Genomic DNA, 11,737 nt, shown 5'->3' on the forward strand with positions numbered 1-11,737 from the left:
CAACAATGAAGTGTGCTTAGAACTCAAGTTTTATCAGTGACAGTGAGTATAGAGAGAAGCAATAGTTGGTAGAGATATTAGGGTCAGATTCAATAGCTGCTGGAATATATGAAGGAGGGAGGAATGAAGAATGGCATCCAGGCTTTTGGTTAGATAATTTGGTTAATGATGCTTCCTGTAAATGACTGAGTTGAAAGGGCAAAGTAAACTTCAAAAGGAAGAAACATCTGTTATGGCCATTCTGAATTTGAAATTTGTATGGGACACTAGGGTAAAAACACATCATGAGGCAATTGCCAACATGGGTCTAGATATTAGGAGGCTAGGGGAGAATTTTGGTTTGGAGATATAGATTTGGTGTTGACTCAGACAGTGACAGCAGAGTAGATATGGCTTCCAGAGGCAGTGTGAAATGTAAGAGGTGAGGACCAGGAACATTAAAAAACACCAATACTGAAGCACTCAATGGAGGAAGGAGACCATTCAAAGTAAACTTAAGGATTAGTCAGAGGTAGGATGAAGAGATTGGAAAAACTAATGATAAATCGGTTTCAAGGAAGGGACCAATAGTGTCATTTCTCACAGATCATCAAGTAAGATTAAGACTGGAAACTATCCACTGGATTAAGGGAAGAGGGATTTGCTGCTCCAAAGGTCACTACTAATTTCATAGAAAGGAAAATCCATATTTTAGTAGTTTGAGAGTGACAGCTAGGACAGTAAAGGTTATGTTTTCAATGTACTTAAAGTTAATGGTGTATAAGAGGTGACATACTGGCTTGTGAGCGCCTGTTGTTCAATTTTCAGGAATTTTATAGGCAGTTGTTAAACACAGCTATTATTAAAAATTAAGTTATATAAACTTACAATGAAATCACATCAGAAACAATGTAATAAATACTCAAAAATCATTTTCTAGTTATTTCAATGCTTTTTATTATTACTTATGCTCTTGCAGTTATTCTCCTCTATTGTATCTGAATGGTGAAGATACCATATAATGCCATGCTATTGCACACCTCTTCCTAACTCTGCATTCAGTGACAGCATGATGGTATTTTGAAATTTACCATGGTGGGAGTAGTTACACCTCAGAAACTGGAAAACATCACAAATAAGAGTTTGATCTATCGTTTTGTTTATTGTCTACTCTAGATTTAAAAATGTGTTGAAGAAAATGTCTGCAGTGCAGCTAAAACTTAAAGGCATGCCGTGTCTGTAGCTGTTATATTGTGAAAAGCAAAACAGGGGAAAAAAGGACATATTCTTCCAGCAGTTGAAAATTATTAGCCAATTCAAGAAAGAAGCTGCTCATGTCGTGTCATTCAGTTATCAGAGATGTTTGTGTTTCACTCACATCTTGTTAACATGAATTAACATATCAACCGATATTTACTGGTCCCTTTGAAGTCCCCTCTCTTAGCTTGTGATGAAAGCTATAGTAGCCTCTTCCCATGCTTCTCCAAAGAAATAGGATCACAAGTACCTCACTCCCCCTTACTCTCTAGTTATTTTGTGTTCTTAAAGTAGTCCATGGGATTTAAGAATCGTGGAAGTTATTCTATATAGAATATCTCCCAGGAGTTTCTGTCTTACACCTGCTTCAACATATAATACCAGGGTGCCAAAAAAAATGTATACACATTTTAAGAGATGTTATCTATGGATTGCTTTTCGAAGTTGAATTGAGTTTTGGTAGCAATGTGTAGTATGACATTTGCTCAAAAGGTGATGTTAATCAAATGAATGCTAGTGTCACCATGCAACAGGCAGGACAGTCAAAGAAAATGGTGGAAACAGTTGTTGTTTGAGGAGCACAAGGTCATTTTGAAATGCTATTTGAAATTCCAGAATGCTGTGGAAGTACGACAATGGAGGTGTGAGTAAGCAACAGAATCTCCAACACACCTAACAATTGCACGCATTCGTGATAAGTTTGAGACGCATGGTACTACAGTGTGTGATGTGCACAAGGGAAGACCTGTGAGGCCTTGCACAGCACCAAGTCCTGCTTCTGTGGTGTTGGAACAATTTACATGCTACCAAATAATGTTTGCCGTAATCAGGAGTGTCTGGACGCTGATGGCAACCACTTCGAGCACCTCTTGTAATCGCAGAAGTCAAACGTGACTTGTATTCATCTTTTGTTATCAGTATATATTATTACAATTAATACAGTTTGTTCCTTTCTTAAAGTGTGTATACATTTTTTTTGCACCCTCAGTATGTATTGTTTCTGGGGCTGCTTAAACTGGACACTTAATTTTAATACTTGTTACACTTATTTTTTCATTCCATTAGACTGTAAGATCATGGAGGCCATTGGGCACGTCTTTATCTCTCGTGCCTTAACATAGAACTTGGAACATAATCTGTACTTTTAATGAGTGAGTGAGTGACTGAAGGAAGAAAGGAAGTCGGGATCCATAACTTAAACCCAGGTTTGACTATTTCTCATTTTCCATTCATGGAAAGTCAAGAAATAACAAGGCATATCAGCAGAAATCTCTATCATATATGGATAGGAAAGACAGAAGAAAATGCAGGCCTACCCATCATAGATTAATAAATATCCAATTTCAACTGCCCAACCTAAATGAAACTCACGCTTGTATAATTTTACTTATGCAGGAACATCACCGAAGCCAAGATCACAGGTCACTGTTGGACACAGTGGCCTTATTTCACCCTTTAAAACATTTTAATCTTTGCTTTTTAATATTTGCAGACTATAGTTTCTTATTTTCATGGGTTGCATACGTTATTTTATATAGTCTATAACAACCTTCTAGTTAGGATTTGTCTTCGTTCCACAAAAGAAGTAATTGAGGCCCAGAGAAATCAGATGAATTTCCTCATATCACCCAGCTATTAGGTAGCAGAACTAAATTTTACATTCAGGTCCATTTCACTTTAAAGTATATGTTTTTCCTTTATTCCTCTATGTGTCTTCTGGGAGATTTTTTGCAGCTTCTGACATTGAAAACTGTTCACTTTCTGCAATTTCCTCAAGGTAATTCTCGTCATTTTCTCCTTACTTACCTGACCATTCCTTTTGAGCTCCCCTAACATTTTATCTCCTGTCTACCCTCTAAATAATGGTGTTCCCTAGAGTCCTGTCTTCAGCCCTCTATTTTCTCACTGTATATGCTTTCACTACTCAGTATCATCCACTCTCATACATACTATTTGTACACAGAAAATTCTCATGATTTGCAGTAATTATGCTCTATAAACTTGCCGAGAACACTGAATTCATGGATTCTAAGCCATTGCTCCTAGGGGAAATACAGGTCAGGTTTCTGCAACGTCCTGGGCACATTCTTGTCAATTGACTGATATATGCCCTTCTTTTACGCTTGTTTTTGTTAAAAGAAACTTATTTAATATATATTGCTGATTCATTAACATGAACTTGCAACCAACAGCACCATAACTCCTGCCTGAGGGGAGCTTATCTAAAGCACATATTTTCTCCATAAGGCACATCACAGCCTTCTTGGACTGAGGAACTTGGACTTAGGAACAGCAGCTCTGCATTATGCTTGGGGCCATTTTCCACAGCAAAATCACCAACAAACTGCACAAAAATGCAAAAAATATGACATAAATAGACCGTGAATTCATTTGTAGTAGAAGAGCTAAAACAAGAAAGCAGGCCATTTCCTTGTTTGTCCTCAGCTGGGAACATGCTCACTGGGCAACTCAATTGTTTGCTTCTCTGTGCATGTCCTTGAATGACCACAAAAGCCCCATGAGTATTGATTTGAGGTTACAAACAGATTTTATTGAGTAGGTGAATTTGCAAATATGGAGTCTCTGAATAGAGAATTAACTACACTTAGAAGTTCCAGATCTATTTTTCCAATACCTACTTCTTACCATGACTTTGGACCTGCATTTTCAATTGTCTTTCCAACTGTTATTTTCATCTAGATGTCTCAAACTAAACCTTTTTTTTTTCTCCAGTGCTTTTGCCTGGCTTGACAAGTGGCTAGATTCACAATAGGTGAGGGAAGGAGAAAAAAATAGATTTTTTCTGTTTATACACAGGAGAGGGAGTCAACTACCTGAAAGGAGGGAGACATACCTTTGATTCCTGGGGATGGGATGGAAAGGGTCTTAGGTTCTCACTCAAATCTTCTGGAGTGTAAATATACCTCTCCAAGGGCCACATGAGCCCTGGTGTCTTTTATAACCTTGATGTGTCCCCACAGTCCTGGGCCTCCTTTTCCCTTGATGCATAAATATGAGAACTTCTGGAGTTCTTTCTCTGGATCTCTATCTCTAAAGTTGTAAATTAACTTTCCCAGGCTTGTTCTGAGCCCTGGATCCAACCTTTTAAAGCAAAATGTATTCAGAAAGCCCCAACTCTATAGAAACACAAAAAGGCTTTCTCTAAACTCCATGATTCGTGACTATGCCAAAGCAGACGCTATCACCTTTTTTTACTTATACCTTACCCCCTCACTTCTCAAAAATGTCAGAAAGCTTCATATGTAAACTCGAGGTTTATGTCTGTTATGTTTCCTTAGGCTTATTGCAAAGGCCTCTATTTTTCTGTCTTCTCTGCTCTAGATTTGAAGGGTTTGAAGAAGGGTTTGGCATCTCAGGTTACTCCAAGCAGTTCACTCAAACACTAGTTAGCATATATTTCCTGTGGCTCCTACTCTACTATGCTACACTGTCCCCAGGGTGAGGGTGAAATTTCTCCTCCAATTCTCAAATCCAAATTCCCATCCTTTATCAATCAGAGCAAACATTTTAAAACAGTTATTACTGAGCACTCCCTCCAGTTGTATCTGCCACTTGGAGCTATTATCAAGCCATTACTTTTTATTTTTATTTATTTATTATTATAATTAGTTTCAGGTGTACAGAATAATGTAATAGTTATCCTTTTCACCCCTCAAAAGAAACAACCCCCTCCCCCATCTACTGCCCTCCCCCCCCCGATATCATACATAACTATTACAATTCCATTGACTCCACTCCCACACTGTACTCCATGTCCCGTGACTATATGTATATATAATTATAGTTGACATAGACTATTATTCAACATCAGCTTCAGAAATACAGTGCGGTGGTCAGGCCTCTACACCAACTATGAAGTGGTCTCCCTAACAAGACATGAGCCCATTTGGCCCCCTAAAACGTATTTACAACATTATTGATTATATTCCCCAGACTGTCTTTTCTATCCCTGAGGCCATATTACAATTACCAATTTGTATGGTCTCATCCCTTCCCCTTCTCCTTCATCCCCATCCCCTCCCAACTGGCAACCCTCAGTTTTTCCTCTGTGTCTCTGAGACTATTTCTGTTGACATTTCTCATTTATTCAGTTTTTTAGAATCCACGTATAAGTGAGATCATATGGTATTTGTCTTTCTCTGACTGACTTATTTCATTTAGCATAATGTTCTCTAATTCCATCCATATCATTGCAAATGGTACTATTTCCTTCTTCTTTATAAGCTGAGGAATAATACTCCATTGTGTAAATGTACCATAGTTTCTTAATCCAGTCGTCTACCGATGGGCATTTCGGTTTTGTAAGTCTTGGCTATTGTGAATAGTGCCGCAATGAACATAGGGGTGCATATGTTTTTTTGAATTAATGTCTTGGGTTTTTCTGGATAAATACCTACGAGTGGACTTGCTGGGTCATAAGCCATTACTTTTTAACTATTTTCCTTAGAAGAATTCTGGTGACCACAATCAGCTCATCTTATCAGATTCACACAATTTTGATCATTCAGGAATCTTTTGAGTTGATTTCCTAATGTTCTTGGCTTTATGTGATGTTTCTTGGCTTATGAATAAAGTGTTCCTGCCCTAAAAAAACCAAAACAAAAACCCCCCAAAACCCGGAAAAGAATGGCAGTGCAGAAAAGGTCCACCAGAGGGAGCTGCAGCCAACGACCAGCTGGAACTTGAGAATCCAGCTCCAAGCTTCACATTCTTCTCAGTCTTTGTTGAATATGAGAAGGTGAAATTCTCGTGAACACAGTGCTACATAAAATATACATAAGAGAGGATTAAATATATTACTGTAATTGTTATTATGTTGAAATATAAAGTTGAATTTGGTAGTGAGAGGGGGAAGAGAGAAAGAGAGAGAGAGAGAGAGAGAGAGAGAGAGAGAGAGAGAGAGAGAAGAGAGAGAGGTGAAATTCTCAGTGGTTGTTTCCATTTTATAATAGCCTGGGAAAGGAAGTTTTAAAAATTATTTAAATAAAACATTTAGTGTAATAGAATTTTATTAGTTGATTTGATTGCAAATTTTAACCAAGCTATTCTTTAAACCTTCAGCTCTGTGCAAAGCACTCTCTCTGGAGATTTAATAAATATCTGATGCTTTCCTTCTCCGTTTCCCCAGGCCCTTTTCAACTCCCACCCTTCACCCCTCTCCTTAGCCCCAAGACAAACACTCCCACTCACCACTCTCAGAGTAACGACAAGAATTAGGGCAGTGAATAAGAATAACAAGAATGCACTATAAAAGTTCACCCTAAATTTCTTCTATGACACCAGGATCCTCCCTACTGAGAGAAGTGAGCCTGACAGCTGAGTTCACATCTCATAGAACCAATAGGTTATTCTTCATTGTCAAAGTGCAGCAGAAATCTGAAAAAAAAAATCTGGGTTGTAAGGTATAAGACTAAAACTGTATTCTTGAATGAAATTGTACTCTTGAATGAAAAGAACCATCTGGCTTAGGAAACTGGGTGAAACTGGTTTGGGCCTGTTGCTATTCGCCTCTTCTCTAGCTAAGAAAAGATGCGATCCAAGGTGACACAGCCTGATATGGCTCCTGTCTGTGTTCCTTTGCTCTTTACTGTTGGGAAAAACAGGGAGAAGCTCTTGCTGGCTCCCTCTTTTAAGATTTTATTTGTCTTCCACTTTTCCCCAGGTAATGTGAATTAATTTGATTAAAAGAGTTAGTTTCAGGCTCCTATTGTCCTTCTTCAACCCTCCTGCCCTCATACTAAGTAGAACCATATACCCAGTGTCTGACCCTGGCAGTAACAGCCTTAGAGAGGGGTGAAGGGAACATGTCTGTTAAATAACTAAATACGGCCAAAGGTAAGTGGATATATAATTACATTTACAAACCTTGATTATGCATGTTTTCAGGACTATAGGCACTGTTAAAGAAGTGATATTGTATACATATTTTTATATTATAAACATTATATTTCTTTTGAACCACTATATCTAGCCCAGTTCTAAGCCCACATGAGTACATCACGGACATTAGGTTGATTGACACAGGACTCCAGCCACCAAAGCACCGGAGACCTTGAGAATGTAGCAGCCCTCACTTATTGCAATGGACAGGTTCTGTGACTTTAATCGGAATGATGTATAATGAAAACCAGTTTTGCCACAGGCTAATTGATAGAGTTAAGCTCCTACAGCATCTCATCGATGTTACAGCAAAATGACATTGAATGAGACGATGTTATTGAAGGACCTGCTGTATGTATCTGCCTACATCTTAAGACAATTTGGATCTTTAACCAAATGTGCTTCAGTTTGTTTGTCTTGGGGCGGGGGCGGCGACTTCACTGGCAGATAGATCAGAGTGGCTAGATTATTCAAAGCAGGCTGGGTCTTGACCATCTCAGTTCTCCCAACGCCCAGCCTCTCTGCTTGTCAGCTGTGCTTCCTAGAATTCCTTCCATTTGAATCATTGGACCATAGAATTTAGAACTCAAAAGAGCTTTAGGAGTCGTAGTTTAATTCTTTCATAGTTGAGGGACAGAGGTTATGAGAAGACCCAGGCAGCACAAGTAGTTAGTGGCAGAGCTTGGGTTTGGGGTGTCCCCTAGTTCATGATTGCACCTTATGCACAGAGATGGGGCCCAGCAGACACGAATATGGCTCTGACCCTTTAACACAGATAAGTGGGTTGGCAGTTGTCACCCAAGCCTGGCTAATCTGGTTCTCTCATCCGGAACATGGAGTTGGGATTCAGACTTGCTTAGACTGCGCCAGGGGCTGGAATTAAAACGTACAAACCATGGACAGCCATTTTCTGCCATGGAGGCAAGAGTCACAAAGGACTGCTAGGCAGAGAGAATAAAAGAAGGAAGCCGACCTCCAGAGAGGAGCAGGGGTGATGTGGGAGCCCCTCCTGGGTGTCTGACACCTGTCATTGCCTTTCCCCTAACTGTATAATAACCTCCTCTCTCTGTGTCAGGCACCTCTGCATTCATCAGGCCATTGAATTCCCCGAGGTTGGAGAGGTGGACATTATTATCCCCACATATACACGCTCACACTAGGAAACGTGCTCAGAGCAGGTAAAACATGTGGCCACGTTAGCCCAGCTGGTTATGTGGAAGAGATGAGTTTGAGCAAAGGTCACTGGCGGCTGAAACCTGAGCTTGTTTTCCACTATTAGTTAATACAGCATATTCTGCACATCCTCGAAATTAGCTTGCTGTCCTGCAGTGGAGCCAGGGTCCTGAGCAGATACGAGAGGAGGAGAAAGCAGAACACAGTGAGGGTGCAGGGGAGGGTCTTGCGAGATCCAGGAAGTCCAGGGATTGGAGGACATGAGAACATAGGGAAAGGGAGATGTTTTTACCCCTGTGAAAGTGTTCTCCCATTTGATGTATCTATTTTTTTTTTACATTATGTATACGAGTAAATGACCTTAAAAACAAACAAACTATAAAATACATAGTGATGTTACACTCATTGAATCAGCATAGGAGTGTATAAAGCAAACATGAAAACTCTCCTTCCCTCTGTGGGACACATCCCAGGTGCACATCCCTGAAATAACTGCTGAACTTTCCGGAAGGGTCTAGTTGTTCCACAGGTCACTGCTCCCTCAGCCCAAGGAACACCTGGGGCTCCCAAACTGTCACTTTTCTGAGGGTGCCTGAGCAGCGTGAGGCCTGCACAGGCTGAGGGATGGAGCCGAAAGCCAGAGTGCTGGGGTGAGGAAGGCGCCAAAGGGGCAGGTGTGGCTGGGGTCGCTGTCTGGGCGTCTGCTTCTGCAGGTGACAGAGTTTGGGTGGTGATGCTATTCTAGGTGCCCAAAGGGCCTGATGCAGGATACATGGAGCAGCTTGGGGATGGGAAGTGGGCAAAGGCTTTTGGCTTGTGCAGTGGCCCCCAATGTTTATCTTCATGTATATTATTATTATTACTATTTACAAATTTTGGACATATGAGTTTAATTACCTGCTAGACCATCCAGATGGAAATGTGTGGTAAATGGATGGAAACAAGGGTCATAAACTTAGGAGAGAGTCAGGCACTGTCAGACCAGTTTAGGTTTAGATATTCACCAGATTGGACATTTGAAACATTTAACATACAACTTTTTACCACAATGAACAAAACAATGTATTAAAACTCACTCCCAGAATTATCCAAATTATTTTTTAAACATGATTTAATTTTTTCCCACATTTCTTCAACTGTCAAATTTTCTTTGGTAAGTTTACCCAAAATGCCATTTTTTCATTTTAGAACTTAGTTTAAATTTACATAACAGAGTGCCCTGAATTGATGTTCACATGGATATCTTCCCCTAATGGGTTATATCTTCCCTTCAAAATGTATCTTTTAATTAACTTGTCATTTTCAAAGATATTTGGGAGAAAAATTATGAATGAAACACTTACAAATTCTTCTTCATTTCTGTCATAGTGTGGCAATTTATCATCCAACCCACAATGGTCTATCAACTGAGGAAAGAATTTCTTGTTCTCCTCAGAAATGGCTGACTGCAACTCTCAAAGCAACCACTAGCTAGCAGCTTCGCCACTTCTTTATTAACAACTATAACCAAAACAAGTCAATCTTTGAGCTCCAAATTTTGACTAGTTGTTGCCTCAGAAGAAGGTCTTCTTTCTCCTGAACCTGCTTTACCAATTTTGCTTTTTCTTTGTTTACGCCTCTTTTGAAAAGATGGTCATTCAGAACCTCATTTTGAAGACCCAGTGTCATGTGATTGAGATCCACGTGCATTGATAGTTGATGGTATTTTTCTTTCTTTTTAATTTATTATTATTATTATTATCATTTTATTTATTAAATTTATTGGGGTGACAATGATTAGTAAAATTACATGGGTTTAAAGTGTACAATTCTATAATACATCATCTATATATCACATTGTGTGTTCACCACTCAGAGTCAGTTCTCCTTCCATCACCATATATTTGATCCCTTTTACCCTCATCTACCATCCACCTCCCCCCTTACCCTCTGGTAACCACTAAACTGTTGTCTGTGTCTATGAATTTTTGTGTCTCTGTTTGTCTTGTTTCTTTGTTGCCTTCAGCTTTATATCCCACATATGAGTGAAATCATATGGTTCTTGACTTTTTCTGTCTGACTTATTTTGCTTAGCATGGTAATTTCAGGAAGGTATTTTTCAAATATGTTTTTTTTCTTCAAGTTTACTGTCTATGTTTTTAAATTTTTCTTGAAATTCCAGTTTTCTTCTATTGAAGATGCTGGTTTCTCTGAAATATTCTGATTGCTTTCTTCATTTTTCGTTTTAAAATGTTTTAATACACTGTAACAGGGATTGAATGAAGATCTTGTTTTCCTTAATCATCCTCATAGGTTGTTTTCTTGAACTATTTGTATGGGGAGATGATGGATTGAAACAGGCCTGTAGAACGCTAGGTAAAATCGCAGCTTAGTCTGATGGACTTTCCATCTTGAAAATTAAATCTTGGTTTACCTCGAGAAAAGGGAGTTCTCTACTCCACAGCCACAGATGACCCAGGGAAAGTCCATCTCTCAGAGACATCCACTTCCCTCCACCATCCCCAGACTGCAGAAAGATAGGCAGCAGCCCGATCCTGAGAGGTCCCAACCCAGGGCCTGGGCCCTGTCTGTGAGTGGCATGCATGTACCTTAGTGTCCCAGAGCTGCTATGACAAATTATTGCAAACTGGGTGGTTTAAAATAGACATTTATTCTCTCACAGTTCTGGAGGCCAGAATTCTGAAATCAAGATATCTATAAGACCGGCCGAGTGCCTCAGTTGGTTAAGAGCACGAGCTCTGAGCAACAGGGTCACCAGTTCGATTCCCACATGGGCCAGTGAACTGTGCCTGAGCTGAGCTGCTGGTGAGCTGCCTGCCAACAAGTGGCAGGATGGCTCAGCTGCTAAGAGCATGTGCTCCTAACAACAACATTGCTGGTTAGACTCCCGCATGGGATGGTGGGCTATGCCCATCTGCAACTAAGATTGAACATGGCACCTTGAGCTGAGTGGCCTCCGATGGTGACTGGACTTGAAGCTGAGCTAGCTGCACCCTCCACAACTAAGATTGAAGGACAACAACTTGGCTGTTCCCCTTCCCCAATTCCCCATTAAAATCTTAAAAAAAAAAAAGGTATCTATAACATCAGTTCCTTCCAGTGGCTCTGAGGGAGAACCCATCCCCTGCCTTTCTCCAGCTTCCGGTGGTAGCCCTCAACCCCTGACGCGCCTTGGCTTGTGGATGCGTCGCTCCAACCCCTGCCTCTGTCTCCACATGGCCTTCTTCTGTGTGTCCCTGTGTCTTCTTTTTCTCTTTTAAGGTACTCTGATTGGATTTTGGGCCTATCCTAATCCAGAATGATCTTATCTTCAACCTTACCTTAACTACATCTGCAAAGATGCTTATTCCAAAGAAAGTCACATTCCCAAGTTCTGGGTGGACATGAATTTTGGGGGGACGCTATTCAACTTAGTATACCACATATA

At 40.1% G+C, this 11,737-nt stretch overlaps 1 pseudogene; it reads right to left on the reverse strand.

Annotated features, from left to right (window-relative positions):
- Positions 1-3,454: 3,454 nt before the first annotated feature.
- Positions 3,455-10,714, reverse strand: LOC109376132 (swi5-dependent recombination DNA repair protein 1 homolog pseudogene; annotated as a pseudogene).
- Positions 10,715-11,737: the final 1,023 nt, after the last annotated feature.

Source organism: Hipposideros armiger, unplaced genomic scaffold (genome assembly GCF_001890085.2).
Source record: "Hipposideros armiger isolate ML-2016 unplaced genomic scaffold, ASM189008v1 scaffold_1053, whole genome shotgun sequence".
NCBI lineage: Eukaryota > Metazoa > Chordata > Mammalia > Chiroptera > Hipposideridae > Hipposideros > Hipposideros armiger.